Consider the following 16382-nt stretch of genomic DNA (forward strand, 5'->3'; position numbering starts at 1 on the left):
TTTGGTGTTTTTAAGTTACTACACGGGTGCATTTGTTCATTTACTATCCGTCAGCTTAGTCCCTTTATTTTATCAGGGTTCGCCACAGTGGAATGAACCGCCAACTTATAAAGCATATGTTTTACACAGCGAATACCCTTCCAGCCGCAACCCAGCACTGGAAAACACCCATACACTGTCTCATTTCCACACATATACTACGGCCAATTTCACTTATTCAATTTAGCTATAGTGCATGTCTTTGGACTGTGGGGGAAACCGGAGGAAACCCACACAGAAATACCAACTGACCCAGCCGGGGCTCGAACCAGTGACCTTCATGCTGTTAGGCAACAGTGCTAACCATAGAACCATCGTGCTGCCCTGCATTTATTTAATACAGCAAAAAAGTCTCACGGTAATATATTTAAAAATAAATATTGTGATTTTTTTACAATATCGTTTGTTTCTGTGATGCAAATCTACATTTTCAGAATTATTTATTCAGCCTTTAGTGTCAAATTATTCATTACAAATCATTCTAACATGATGATTTGATGATAAAGATTTGTTTTATTATCATCAATAAGGAAACAGCTGATATGCTTCATATTTTTTTGAAAATCATACTGACTTAAATTTTTCAGACATCTTTAAGGAACAGCATTTAGATTAGAGATGCCCAAACTAGGGCCTGCAGGCCAAAGTTAGCCCAATGTTAGCCCTTTTATTTGGCCTGCCATTCCATACTGTCACCCCAAGGGATAGAGGACAATGCAGACTTTGGTAAGCGAATCAAGCGAATCTTGACTCTGCTTGACTAGTGTATTCAGCATTAAACTCCACTGTATTATAAATGTGCTTGCTTACATTTTAATATCATTCATTCATACATTCATTCATTCATTTAATTTTCGGCTTAGTCTCTTTATTAATCCGGGGTCGCCACAATGGAATGAACTGCCAACTTATCCAGCATATGTTTTACGCAGCGGATGCCCTTCCAGCTGCAACCCATCACTGGGAAACCCATACAAGCTCATTCGCACACATACAATCACTATGGAAAATTTTGGCTACCCCAATTCACCTGTACTGCATGTCTTTGGACTTGTGGGGGAAACCGGAGCACCCGGAGGAAACCCATGTGAACATGGGGAGAACATGCAAACTCCACACAGAAAAATCTCAACTGAACTGGATGAGGCTCGAACCAGAGACCTTCTTGCTGTGAGGCGACAGTACTACTGCGCCACCGCGTCACCCATTTTATATCATGTTTAAGGTGATGTTTTTTATTTATTTTTAAATATTATGAAATAAATTAGGAATTTACCCATGGCAACTTTAATGTAAAATATTTTGGTATTTTTATATTCGGCCCACAACTCTCAATGATATTTGGTTTTTGGCCCTTCATATGAAAAGTTTGGGAATCGCTGATTCAGATGAAACTGTAAAAAGCGATTAGTTGACTTTACTTTAAAAAGGTGAGTAAACCTGTTGCCTTAAAATGATCAAGTAAATGAACTACAGATCAAGTTTACTCACTTTGTTTTTTGTAATTATTCACTTTTCAATCTAGATTGTTTTTACTGTTACAAATCTTTTTACCGTCACAATTGTGCAAAACAATCTTCAATGCAAAATAAAAGTATTCATTACTATTTTAAAAAGCATGCCAAAATCAACAAAAGGTCACATTATGAACATAAAATACAACACAAACCTGTACATAACTAAAAGTCTCCAACCCTGAACAAACATAGTGGATCTAATGATTTTGTAAAAGCGGCAAGACTAAAAATAAAATGCATTTCAACATCAAAGCTATTCAAAAAGGTACACACTTGAGACAAATGTCTGATTGCATGTGTATAACACTACTCGCCCGTGCACACAAGACAAACACGACCCATTGAACATAACAGCAACCTGTTATTAAAGCAGACAAACAGCATAGCTCTGTGGTTGCAGACGGTGATTTATTTTAAGGAGCGCTCATTCCACAAGCACAATACGAGACTTAACATACAGTATTATGATATTATGTAGTAACGCATGGGTGCAATAGCTGTTTGCCGCTGCACAAGTCGTGAACCGTTTTGTATTCATGCCTCTTGACATGCATTATACAGACATGTCTACACCGGCTTACAGAAACATCTAGATTTACAACTGATTATATGAGGGTTATTTTATGGCAAAACAAATCAAATCTGCAGCATATAAAAACACTTTCCCACAAAACATCTATTTATAGCCATAAAAAGACAGACGGAAATATAAATATGTTAAAGAAAAAAAATCTGTTGTCTTATAACATTAAAAATCAAGCTTTTCAAAAGTATGTGTGCAAAAATACTGACATTTTGGCACAACTTCTTTTTTTAAGTAAATGTCCAGTAGTTTGCTAAAACTGCTAGCTTAAACTGCTAGTGACTTTTTCAGTTGTGTTACGCAAACAAAGAGTATAGAATCACCAAGAGGCGACACTCTAGTGCAATTTGGGAAACAGCCACTAGATGGCGCGGTGGCCATTTTGGAATCAAACTCCAATAGAACAACAGCATATTTTAAGTCTGTAAAATAATCAATTAAAAGTGCTGATGATTGTGATAGTAAGCGCTGTATTGTCATCTTTCAGGTTGTCTCTCATCTTTCAAGAGTTCACAATTAGCAAATGATTGGTAATAAGCTAGTTTGGCATGCTGTCCCGGGAGAGAGCCCTGAGCTCGAAAGATCCTCTAGCCTGGAGCTCCCTCCCGTTGCAGGGCGAGAGGATAGTTTGACTCGGGTAGATCTCGAGAACCCCCCCCCTAACCCCCCCCCCCCCCCCTCCTGCTGCGTAAGGATTGCTAAGGTGATGTGTTGCTGACAGAAATGAATTTGGTGCTAATTTGGTTTAGTCAATTTACTTAGTCTCATGTTTTTGGGAGTGTGGGAGGAAACCGGAGGACCCGGGGAAAACCCACGCAAGCACGGGGAGAACATGAACTCCACACGAAAATGCTGACCGGTTGGGTGGATACCAGAGTCGGAGGCATTTTTTGCTGTGAGGCCGCAGTGCTAGCCACTGGGCCGCCGTGCTGCCCTGTAGAAAAAGAGGAGGAGAAGGGGTGGAAGGGGGGATTCTTCAAAACAAAGATGGCTAAAGGTAGGGCGTTTGGTTATTTATACTGGGTTAGGAATAGCCTGATTGGTGGTTCGTTCGTTAGCTTGACTCGGGGCCAGCCGTGTCAATCATAAGCACGTGATCCTCTCGAAATTAGTTCATGAATAAACTTCACTTAATGCGCTTTTTAAATAATAAATAAAAACAAAGCAGCTGCTTGCCATCGCGACAGCAATAAGATCCAATGACAACCGACTGCTTTCACTCCAAAATGGCGAAATCCGGGGCTGCTGCTGGGCGCTGCTGTTGCAATGGAACGCTCTAATGAGTGTCGCCTCTTGGTCATTCTAAGCTCTCTGACGCAACTCAGCAGCAGTTTTTGCTTATCATGTTTTGCAAAATCAGGACATCCCTCAAACATCCCTCGAGAAAACAATTGCACTTTATAGCTATGCTTACTATGTATGAATGAATGCGCATGATTTAGTCACAAACTGAATCTTAAGTTTTTGAAAACATGCTACTTCTAATTAAATTTTGTTGACATTTATCTTAAATACAATTTGTTTAACGTAAAATGTGCATCTTGAAGTAGTAGTGTGCAATATTTACTGTGTAAAATAATATGGTAACTGCTGTTTTAATGATGTGCAAACTGATATTATCGAGTATGTCACATGTTGAGAGTTTAAAAGCATTGAATGTGTGATGAAGCCTTTTAGAATGCAGTTTGTATGCATTATAATGCGGTGTATGAAAGCAAACTATTGCTGTATGGCTTTGTGCTTTTTATATTTAAAAGAAACAATTTAGTTCTGGCATACAGAGCATCTATTTTGCTAACAGAAATACTTCAAAAACATGTATTACCTGCTCTACTCGTAATATAGATTACATGTTAAAATGTCCATGCCGAAAAAATACATAGGTAAGTCTTTATGCCAGTTGAAGTTGCGAATTAGCAAACATAAATCAAGTATACGACGACAAGACATAACTTCAGCAGTAGCAAGACACTTTAAAGATTTTGAACATTATGTTTATTTATCCATGACAAGTCAAAAGCAGCCCAAAATCACACACAACAACAAAATACAACTTGTGGATACTAAAATCAAATCCCCCCAAAATATTGTTATAATTTAAGTCAAATTGAATGCAGTTATGTGCACTTTTCATAAGAGATGCCTATTTACTAAAAAAGACAAAAAATGTGTACTAAACAACAAAATTATTCATAATCAAGATACTCTGAATCATTTTCCAATCTATTTATGCATTAAAATGGTCTTTCCAGGACACATGATATGATGAATCACTGATGTCTGAAGTGTTGGATGACACACACACTCAAGCTATAAAAGATCATCATAGAGGAAATCAGTTCAGATAATGTGATTAATTCCACATTCCTCTCGGTCAAAATGACATTAGCTCCTCTAGAAAGGCCAAAATGCACCGGTTTAAAAAGCTAGAGCACTCGTGAGGAGGTAAAACACACACACACACACACACACACACACACACACACACACACACACACACACACACACACACACACACACACACACACACACACACACACACACACACACACACACACACACACACACACACACACACACACACACACACACACACTCAAAGGATGCATTCTGGGAGTCGAGCACTTCAGATTGAATTACACTGCAGTGCCCAGAACAGACAGACACAAGAACATAAACGGCCCACTGGAGGATTCAATGGTCAAACCGACCAGGGTCACGCTGATAAAAATAACACCGGCTGATTAATGGAGCAAAAACACTGGCATTCTGGGATGCACTGTTTTCTTAATAAAACTTGCTCAACATGTATTATTTACAATAAAACTGTCCAAAAAGTTGGTAAAAATCACCTAAAAATCATTTCAAGTAACAATTATTCTGAAATTAAAAATTTCTTCTTTGTTATGGGATACTAAGGCTGCATGATAGTGGAAAAACTGACATTTAAATATTTAATTTTCCTGCAATATACTGCACTGTGTATTGTGATATGAATACAGTACCACCAGATGATTTCAATAGCTCTCTTTGGTAAGAATTCACAAATCTAGATTGATTGGTTTGATTTTGTATGGAAGGGTATCTGCAGAAAATATCATAAACAAAGTACAATAAAAACAATACAGCAAAGATAAACATAAAATAAACAGTGGTTTATTGTTTTCTATGGAGTCTAAGTGTATTCAGACAGAAATTGAATAATCAAATGTAAAAGAACACTTTATTGAACTAAATGTGGAAGTACGCTCATTTTTGCAATTGTTTTGGAACTTCCGATTCAGTCGCCTACGGGAGAAATGACTAGGAATAATAAACGGCAGAAAATGGTCACTTTACAAACTACTCACTCTACAAACAAGTGTTTGCATGATTATACAGAAAAAGCTGAATAATATAATAAGAAAATATCAGTTTGCAACATCAAGCAGCATAACAAGTTGTTTTAACATCTAACAATTAATGGAAGGGAATGAGACCAGAAGTCTTGAGGCAAAAAGATTCATATGGTTGAGAGGGGTCTGGCTGCAGACTTGGTGCAATGCAATCTAAGCTGCATCCAATGCTCTTTAATCCGCTCAACTAACCCCACCTCTAACCCTACCCATCACAGTGACGTCACTCACTCCATTGAGTGCATTGTGTCTGACATTGCATCGCTGACTGCATCGCTGATCTCAGCTTGCATCATAAAGGCTGCATCCAGATACTATTGAAATGGTTGCACCCGCCCTTACATGCAGAATAAGCTGAATAGTGTTAAACTATTTGCTGAATTTACCTTAAAACGTGTACAGTAGAGACAAGTGTGACAAGATGCTTACACCACGAGATGAGACAAGAGATTTTGATCACGAGAACAATATTTAAAAAAAAAAATTTAACAAATCTTTAATTTTGAGTCTTTTATTGAACTGAAAAAGCTGTGTGTGTGTGTTTGTGTGTGTGGCATGTAAGTGCTTTTCCATTGCATGGATACGAACAGTAATGTATGCAGCTGCAGTAGCCTCTGTTTGACGCGGCAGCCTCTGAACCCTGGTCAAAAAAAGCAGTTTCATCACACCCACCTGCCCAACCGAGTGATGTGCAACTCTGACAACAGCCTGGGTTGCCAGGTGTGTGCAAAGCACCTGATTTGCAGTTCAAATCCAATTCTGCTTCCAATCTTCAATGCTAATTTCACCTTCATACTCCATCATAGCACCACAACTTGCGAGACAACTTTTCCCCTTTCCAATGAATTAATCTCGCGAGATCTCGTCATACAAGATCTTGTCACATCCCTAGTGTACAGTAAACTCTTTGCTTAAAAAATATTAAGTAAATTATCTGTGCATAATTATTCAAATTTAAGTCTATTTAGTTCCAAGTTAGAATGGCTTTACTCAACTTTTAATTGAAGTAACTAATCGTTTATTACAGTATATATATATAATTCTGAAATAATAGATTATATCGTTCACCCAATGGGATACTGCAGTAATCAAGAATTTTGTTTAAATTAATCATAAACTTTAATCATTCATTCATTCATTTTTTTTTGGCTTAGTCCCTTTATACATCAGGGAGTGTTGCCACAGTGAAATGAACCGCCAACTTATCCAACATATGTTTTACACAGTGGATGTCCTTCCAGCTGCAACCCAGCAATGGGAAACACCTATACATACTTGTTCACACACTACGATCAATTAAGTTTATTCAATTCCCCCATAGTGCATGTGTTTGGACTGTGGGGGAAACCGGAGCACCCGGAGGAAACCCACACCAACACGGGGAAAACATGCAAACTCCACACAGAAATGCCAAATGAACCAGCCAAGGCTCAACCAGTGAGCTTCTTGCTGTGAGTCGACAGTACACTTTAATCAGAGTCATTAAAATATCTTCCCTTTCCTCTTCAATGACATCTCTTCTCTGATTGGCGTTTACTGCAGTGAGGGCGGGAAGGATTAACCTGTCACTCACATAAGATCCACCAATAGCAAAACATCTGACAATCCAATCAACTCACTAAAACAAGTTTTAACTCACATTTGCAATTCACTTATGTATACATGTTATAATATGGAAGAAGAGTAAAGGATTACTTCTGAGTCAGAGATGAGCAGATGACTGATAATAATGGGGTGTATTTATATTTCCTACATTGCAAACAATGTGAACTGCAAGTTGTTTATGGTACCAAGTAATATCTCAACACTTGCAGTCACAGATATGAGTGGTTGCTCACATTCTGAAGCAGGAGACTGAATGCAAAAGTGCTGATAGAGTTTTGACGCATTACAGTATCTCCATATAGAATGTCCAATTATGATGGACTTTGATTTGTGTTTCTATTTAGGTCTATTTTTAAAGTCTAGGAACAACTAACTGAGGCTTAAACCAGAAGCATATTAGCACAAAGAAAGGTTATCTTGTCCTAAAGGTATTTCATAACACATTAGATTAGATTAAAGAACAGAAAAAGCGATATTTTACACAGAAATGGTTGAAAACCGGTTACACAAATATCTGAACAAACAACAACAACATTTTTGTAGCTTTTCTTTCATACCACATGACTCTCTCTGTCTGTCGATACTGTTGAGGTGTGTCCCAAATCACATTACTTGCAGACTATTCTATCCCACTTTGTAGTATAAATAGTGTAAGTAGTGCATTCACACTGAAAACTAAAAAAAGGCTAAAATAAATAAGTCCACTTTAAATACCTGGATGATGCAATTATTCAACCATTAAAAATAAGTGTTTAATGTTGAACACTACGCACTCAGTGGCTGTTATGCTCATGTAGTGGAAGGGGTGGAGCTATCAGAAACTTTATATTGGGTTATTTGTTATTGTGAAAGCAACATTCTCACAAATAAGTGATTATTCCACCTCCAGATGGTAGATGCGGTTGTACTGCGGAGGTATTTGGCCTTTCTAGAGGAGCTAATGTCATGAGGTATTATTCGGTAGTTTGATTTATTTCACTAATTTGGCAACTATTAAATGTCGCCTGGAAAATGGTTTTAATTTCTAACACCATTTAGATTTGACAAAGTTATTACATGATATATCATGAGAAAAATTGTATTTGTCTAATAAATGATGTCATTTATTAGACAAATAACAAACTGGCCAGCACATTCAGCTTTACAACTTTTTTTTTCCTAGCCTCTTTTAAAGTTTAGAAAATTCATGGATAACATTCATTCATTCATTTTCTTGTCAGCTTAGTCCCTTTATTAATCTGGGGTCACCACAGCGGAATGAACCGCCAACTTATCCAACATGTTTTTACGTAGCGGATGCCCTTCCAGCCGCAACCCATTTATGGGAAATCATGGGTAACAACAAAAGCCTAATTATTATTAAAATTAACTTTAATATGAGCTGCTTTTGGTGCTTCGGACCTTTTCATTGGTAATTTTTCTCTTAAGAGTAAGGACCAAGATTTAGAATAAAAGTTAGGCTACTTGTAAAATGTTTTTTCTATTTAACAACAGCAGGTCAATAGCAAAAGTTGACTTTACTTATGTCATATTCTGCTGGGTCTTAAAACTTTTGATGGGTTATTTTCACAATTTATAATGGCATAGCAGTCAAAATAGGACAAATGAGAAAATAGTGGCAAAAATTTGAACCAATGGCAAATTCTGGACCTTTGTCAGACCCTTTCAAACCACCTGAACAACCCAAACCCCAAACAAAACTCCATTTGGGACAACATTAAACTCATACACTACGGTTGCGTGTATAAGTGCATAGTGTACAGTGTGTCTTTTGGGATGCAACATATATATATATATATATATATATATATATATATATATATATATATATATATATATATATATATATACATATACAGAGTAAACCAAAAGATGCTAACATTCATCAGACATCATCTTGCCATCTGTTCTTTTTAGGCTTCTCCAGGAATGTCTCAACATACAATAGGAAAATAAAAAACCTGCAAGAAATTTCTGGTAATGAATTGGCTCCACCTGTGGTGAAATCTTTTCTACAGAAGTGTTTATTCTTGGTTTTAAATGTTGGAAAATAACGATTTCATTGTTCAGTGTTACACTGTGCAACAGGAAAATCTAAACTAGCAGCTTATATGAGCATAAAAAAGAAAATGTACAATAATTTAGAACAAAATGAGATTAATGTATTTTTTTAACTTATACAAGTAGTAGTTTTGATCAACTTTAGGTATTATACTACATAATAGAGTATATAAGATATTAAATATAGTGTATAGAGTGTATAAAGTGTATAGAGTGTATAATGTTTAGTTGAAAATGACCTTTCGTGTTAACTTTTTGTAACCTTTTTGTAAGTGGTACATGTTTAAAATTGCATTATGTTTCTTTAAAATGTAAAATGTTAAGTTTGTTAAAATTCCAAATCAACATTTCTCTCTTTCTCTCGCACACACACGCAAACACGCACACACACTCACTAAAAATGCAACAGGGAAATATAAAAGCTGCCAGGAATTTCTTCTAATGAATTGGTTCCACCTGTGCAACGACCTTTAAATGGCAAAATGTCCAAATCTGAGTGTTTGGATGTGGTGCAAACTACAGGACGCACATATTTTGGTAGCAAACTAACTTTCGCCAACTGGATAATCCAGAATAATGTGGAACTGGCATGTAAGATAAAAACCGCAGCCACACAAACACACATCCGGTCAGAAACTGTGTGATTTAGACCTCCAGCTGAGTTCATCTATAAAGCTGGATTTGTGTTCTCAGAGCTCGTTTCCTGCTCTTTGAAGACCAGACTGCACCCTAAAGTTTTGTGACGCATAAAACAATTCAGGAATAAACAATAAAGAACACAATCACTACCGTATAATAAAAACACAGACAACTGAGAAATCGGTTCCCATACACTGAGAAACATTACACATATGATAATAACAAATGTTTTTTTGTTACTTTAAAACTTATTCTTATCTAAATTAATCAAGCTTTATTTATTTATTTATTTATTTATTTATTTATTTATTCATTCATTCATTCATTCATTCATTCATTCATTCATTCATTCAATCATTCATTCATTCATTTATTTATTTATTTATTTATTTATTTATTCATTCATTCATTAATTCATTTATTTATTTATTTATTCATTCATTTATTTATAAGTTTATTTATTATTTATTTTATTGTCACATTAGCAACTTATGGCTATTTCATGGCAAAATGGATATACATTAAATAATTACATGGTAAAAACAAATTCGTATTACAATATAAAGCTACTTAGGCAAATATATAAAATAGAAATAAATAAAATTCAGTTAAAAATAAAGTTAAATATAATATTAATTAAACTTAAATATACATTTTCAGTTAAATTTTTGATAAATAATTTAAGAATCTTCAAGTTTTAACTTTTTTTTAAAGGTATACACGCTTTAACTTAATATTTTTTGTCAGATTGATTGATGTAAGTTGAGATGAATAGAAAAGTTCAATTGATTTAACTAAAAAAAGGCAGCAGGAGTTTTATACAGTGTACTGAAATGTGATTTATGGCCATATATTAACATGCATTTGAAATTATAGCTAATATATTTTAATATATGTACATATTTATAATTCTAAATGGTTGAAGAAAAAAATAAACAGCCATTTTTGCAATATTTTAAAATACATGGTGCATATATTTGAGATTTATTGAAATACAAACATGAACTTGCATGTCATATCTGTACATACAATTTGCATATATTGTCATATATCAGATTTCTATGTGTGTTTTAAGGGTCAAACAGGTCAAATTTGGGTCAAAGCAGTGGTCAATAATGACATAATAAAAAAAATCTGATTATTTATTAACAAAACAATATATATATATAACAAGATCTGAATAATAACTAACAGCTCATAATTATTTTTAAAACAACACTAATTCCCAGTTTAGAAAAATCCCTACTTAAATTGCTTATAATTTCTCAACTTTTATTATAATGTAATTGCAAACAACATGTGACAAACATATTCAAATAATTTCTAAAAGTACACTGTTAACAATTTCCTGTAGAATCTACAGCAGTTCAACAGTAATTTCCTTTAAAGCAAAAATACTGTGTTTACATTACAGCAGCATTTATCTTGCTGTATACGTATTTACACTACTGTATATCTACACCTGTAAAATACATTAATTTTCACAATGCAAATTTAAAATAAATTTAAAAACAGTTCAAAATATAGTTAAATACTGTGTATTTACAAAAACAGTTAACTGTGTATAATACCAATTAAATGTGATACATGGTGTCTTATTATTTCTAATGAAGCCCAGTTACAAATAGTATGTTGCAAATTCAGTCTAAAGAAGAAGCATTATGGCCTTGAGATATATACTGTGCATTAACACAAAGTACACAGGCAAATATGAATTCAAACTGTCCTGTAACAATAAAACTGCATCTGGTAAAAGTAAGTAATACAGTACAGTACAGTGCTCTGAGTCCTTAACACTGTGTTCTGCAAAAACAGAAATGTGATCATGCCACCTGCTGATAGTCTGTGGTAAAGCAAGCAGGAGTCCTCAAAACATCTCTCAAAGCATTTCAGCATGTACTTCTCTTCTCCTTTGACATATGAGTGCAGTTCAATTAATGACTTCATAATATTATGCTAACAAAACAACACCACGGAGAGAGAGCAACCTAGCAAAGTCTTTCCTGGCTGCCAGACAGGTACAAACCCTAACTTTCCACTTGTTGACGAGTTTTTGCACAAGGATTCTTTAGACCTCAGGAAATATTTCCATGCTACATTTATAGAGCAAATAAGCAGACTTGTTTGTCCTGGTTTAGGCCCTGAAGGAGAACTTAACTACTTTATTTATGCTTCAACTAGTGGTCTACCTACAGTTAAGCCTGAAATTATTCATACCCAAGCAAATTCTGACCTAAAGTTTTTGTTCAAAGTTAAATCAAAGCTGAGAAAGATTTATTTCCACAATAATGCCTCCTGCATATCGTCTTATTATCTTTTTGGAGAAGCCGGTGTCATTTCTGGTAAAAAAAATAAATAAAAATTGTTGAACAAAAGTAACTTTACTGCAGAATTTGCCAAATGTGAGAATAATTTTGGACTTGACTGTATGTGTTTTGAGGGAGCAAATTAGGAAAGCAAATATTAACAAATAAAACAGATAAAAATATAAATGAAAATAAATAACAGCAAACGAACTAAAGCTGAAAGATGCTTAAAATAAATGAATATTGACTAAAATAAAATAACCACACCTAAAATGTAAAAAATGTTAACAAAAATGATATAAAATTATAACAATAAACAATAAAAATAATAGCAATAAAACCCCAAAATGTAAATAAAAATTTAAAAATATTTACAACAAGGAAATAAATATTCAAAACTATTTTGAGAGTAATTAAATATTAAAATTAAAGTTATATATTAAATATATTTAAAAAAAACTATAATATATTGACTCCATTATAATTATTAAAGAATTATATGTTTAATCAATTAATTAAACAAATTATTCTGAAATAATTACCCATTACTGGGTTGCAGCTGGAAGGGCATCTGCTATGTAAAACATATGCCCGAATAATTGGCAGTTTATTCCGCTGTGGTAACCCCTGATAAATCAAAGACTATGCCAAAAGAATATGAATGAATGAATTATAAAATTTATTGTCATTTCTGGTTAAAAAAAATAATTGGTTGAATAAAAGTAACTTTACTGCAGAATTTGCCAGGTGTCCATAATTTTGGACTTGACTGTAAGTTGTTTACGGGAGCAAATTGGGAAAGCAAATATTTATAAATAAAACAGATAAAAATATAAATGAAAATAAATAACAGCGAACGAACTAAAGCTGAAAGATACTTAAAATAACTGAATATTGACTAAAATAAAATAACCACACCTAAAATGTAAAAAATGTTAACAAAAATTAAAGACAACACTTGTATAAATTTAAAAATATATATACAATTAGACCAATAATAAAAAAATAAAATAAAATAATATATATATGAATGAATTATAAAATCACACTGTTGAATGGGTGATGATGACAAATTTCCAAATGTCTTTGATAATATTCATGAATTCATTTTCCTTCGGCTTAGTCACTTATTCATCAGTGGTGGACACAGTGGAATGAACTGCCGACTATTCCAGCATATGTTTTTACGCAATGGATGCCCTTCCAGCCACAACCCAGTACTGGGAAACACCCATACACACTCTCATTCCCACACACTCATACACTACGGCCAATTTAGTTCATCAATTCTCCTATAGCGCATGTGTTTGGACTGTGGGGTAAACTGGAGCACATGGAGGAAACCCACACCAACACAGGGAGAACATCCAAACTCCACACAGAAGCGCCAACTGATCCAGCCGAAACTCGAACCAGCACCTGCTAGCTGTGAGGTGACGGTGCTAACCACTGATCCACCGTGCCGCAGTCTTTGATAATATTTAACTAAAAAAATGTCATAATATTGTCTGTAGATTTTAGAATGAATAGCCTTAAAAGCCCATAGATCACTAGTTATATCTAGACTAAGGGTAACATTACAAATTCACACACACAGATCGCATGTTAGGTTACAGCTAATTTTCACTCATGCCCAACACATGTCACTGTTTCTAAAACGGACAGTGTGGAAACGTTACAGTTTAAAAACAGATATGAGGGATCGTGAAACATCACACCACCGCCAAGATACATTTAACACGCCAGGAATCTATTCGGCACGTATAAAATAATTACTATAAACGACTTTCAACACGCTACAGTAAACAGGTGGAGATTGGCGGAGGTTTTCGCTCTAAAACGAATCGTCTTTAAGCAGGTGATGACAGATGCTCAGCCGTTCTGGCAGAGCTGCTCGTCTCAAATGTCAGAGCAGATGCCGCTTCTCCTTCAGCTGTCCGTCACACACACACACACACACACACACACACACACAAAGATCAAGTGACACCTTTTCTGGCTCTTCTGCAGCAGAACACAAATATCTAGAGAATTCCAGATTATCTAAGAGTGTTGTTTGATCCTGGGGGCCTGAAATAAAAGCTTGGACCAAACGCAAGGCCAACACAAACCTCTGGGGTGCCAGCAGCTCAGATTATCTCCATCATGGTGAGGGTTTATCACCTTCGATTTTATAAGACATGACAGCGAACACTAGGCATGACTCACAATCTGTTCCTGGTACTACACAGTCTGACGCTACAGACAGAACTCAACTAGGCAGATTTAAAGGAAAAGACCACCAAAATGTGTCATTTCAGTCATCGTTTATTCATCCTCCGGTCATTTTCATGTCATGTCATCCACCCTCTATGACTTACTTTTCTGGGTACTGCATTTTGCAAACTGTTCATGACACTTTTTTATTTAATTACACAAACTATGTGAGAGTTCTGAGAACGCTTTGCTAATGTTATTTCAGAATGTTTTCAGTTATAAATTGTTTAATTGTTAATGTAATTGTTTAATGCAAACATTACCCAAAACAATAAAGGGACAGATAGTACAAAAATATACATTTAAATGACCGTTTACTCACCAAACCTTAATGCGTTCATTTTTTTAGCGCAAAAAGAGTCAACATAGGCTCATTCTGAAAAAAGCAGTCCTAAATATGTTTCTGAAGATCACAAATTATGTAACCAGGGCTAGATATGGCTGCATTTCATCTTTGACAGGAACGCTACAGGGAGGTGTGATGTCGGTCCTTTTTACGCTTACCAGCTGACCGCTTACTTCCTAATGGACAGCTATACTGCTGTTACTAGATTGACCAGTAGCTCGCCATGTACGACGGCAGACTTAAGATGCAGAGAGGAGTTGACCGTGACTACAGGGTTTGAGTCCGGCAAAGAACGATTCCAAACAGCAGGTAATACAAAAGCAAAAATTTGAATAAACAGGGTGAAAATGTGGTAAAATCTGAAAGCATGGTAAAAATCAGGCGAGGGCTTTTCTTTTTCTGGATTGCTTATGAAAATACTGAGGTTGGGTTTAGGAAAGAGGTGGGCGGGTCAATCGTTGCTTTTTAGAATGCCATTGGTTGGATTTAGGGAAGGGGGAGGTTGAGGCTATCGGTCGGTTGGTCAGTCAGTAGAAAGCAGCCTCTCTTGAATTTACGTGAGAACAGCAGGCATGAACGGCACTCGCGACAGAAATTTGAGATCTGAAAAAGCGTACACAGTGGCCACTGGTGGATTCGTGAAAGCACAAACTGCAAAAAAAACGTAGCTCTTGGGATGTAGAATTGTATTTATCGGTACAAAATCAGAATGAGCCTTGGTTGAAAAGAGTTTATGTTACAATGACGTTTCATAGTCAAAGTCAAGGGTCAAGTCAAAGTCCAGGTTTCCAACATTCTTCAAAATATCTTCTTTTGTGTTCAACAACAAAAAGAAGGTTGCAACAATTTAAGGAATTAAGTCATAACAGAGATTTTGTTTTTGAGTAAACTGTCCCTTTAAGGGAATGTTATATTTTAATAGATTTAAGAAAAGTTCTGGCAACATAACTATCAAATGCTGTCTGAATGCTCTGAAGTTAGCAGAAAACAAGCTTTTGTATAAGACTAGCTTTGATGAACATCTTATTAACATTAATCAAGAACGTGTGAATGTTTCCTGTTTCCTCCATACACATTGTATGTTATATTTTAGATCAAATACAAATACATTCTTTCCATTCTTCATCACATGATCCTCATATTTAAACTGTGAACATCACATTTGGTTCAAAAAGGCTCCGGTAAACTTCAAGCTAAGATCTTTTTAATTCTTCATTTGAGGGAAAAAATAATTTAAGTTCTGCAGTTAGACGGTGTTTTACATGTTGTGTTGCGTGAGTGTACTGCTAAACACAACAACAATGGCGGACGAGAAAGAAGAACAGTTTCATAAACATCTGGAAAACAGCTTTTTCCTCCAAAAGTTTGCTTTGTTCAGTTGTTTCGAACTGCAAAATGAACTCAAAAATAACTGGATTAAGTTCAAGGTCATTTCAGTTTATTTTTCAATTTAATTTGAATTATATAAGGGCCTTAAATCAATCTATTGGGTTTTCCTAAATAGATCAAGTTACACAGGTCTGCAACAAAATGAGGGTGATTATATATGACATTTTTGTTGAATCAAGCCATTAAACATTGATCTGCTCATGTTCTTTCATGCATGCAAAAACAAAAACACGGATATAACACCAA

At 35.2% G+C, this 16382-nt stretch overlaps 2 protein-coding genes across 7 annotated transcripts in view; one reads left to right on the forward strand and one right to left on the reverse strand.

Annotated features, from left to right (window-relative positions):
• katnip (katanin interacting protein) overlaps window positions 1-16382 on the forward strand; it is a 1410884-nt gene that overhangs the window by 319588 nt on the left and 1074914 nt on the right. The gene's annotated exons all lie outside the window — the stretch shown is intronic.
• Window positions 1-16382, reverse strand: part of slc12a7b (solute carrier family 12 member 7b) — a 107225-nt gene that overhangs the window by 80525 nt on the left and 10318 nt on the right. The window lies entirely within an intron of this gene.

Source organism: Danio rerio, chromosome 24 (assembly GCF_052040795.2).
Source record: "Danio rerio strain M-AB ecotype USA chromosome 24, GRCz13ab, whole genome shotgun sequence".
In the NCBI taxonomy this organism is placed as follows: domain Eukaryota; kingdom Metazoa; phylum Chordata; class Actinopteri; order Cypriniformes; family Danionidae; genus Danio; species Danio rerio.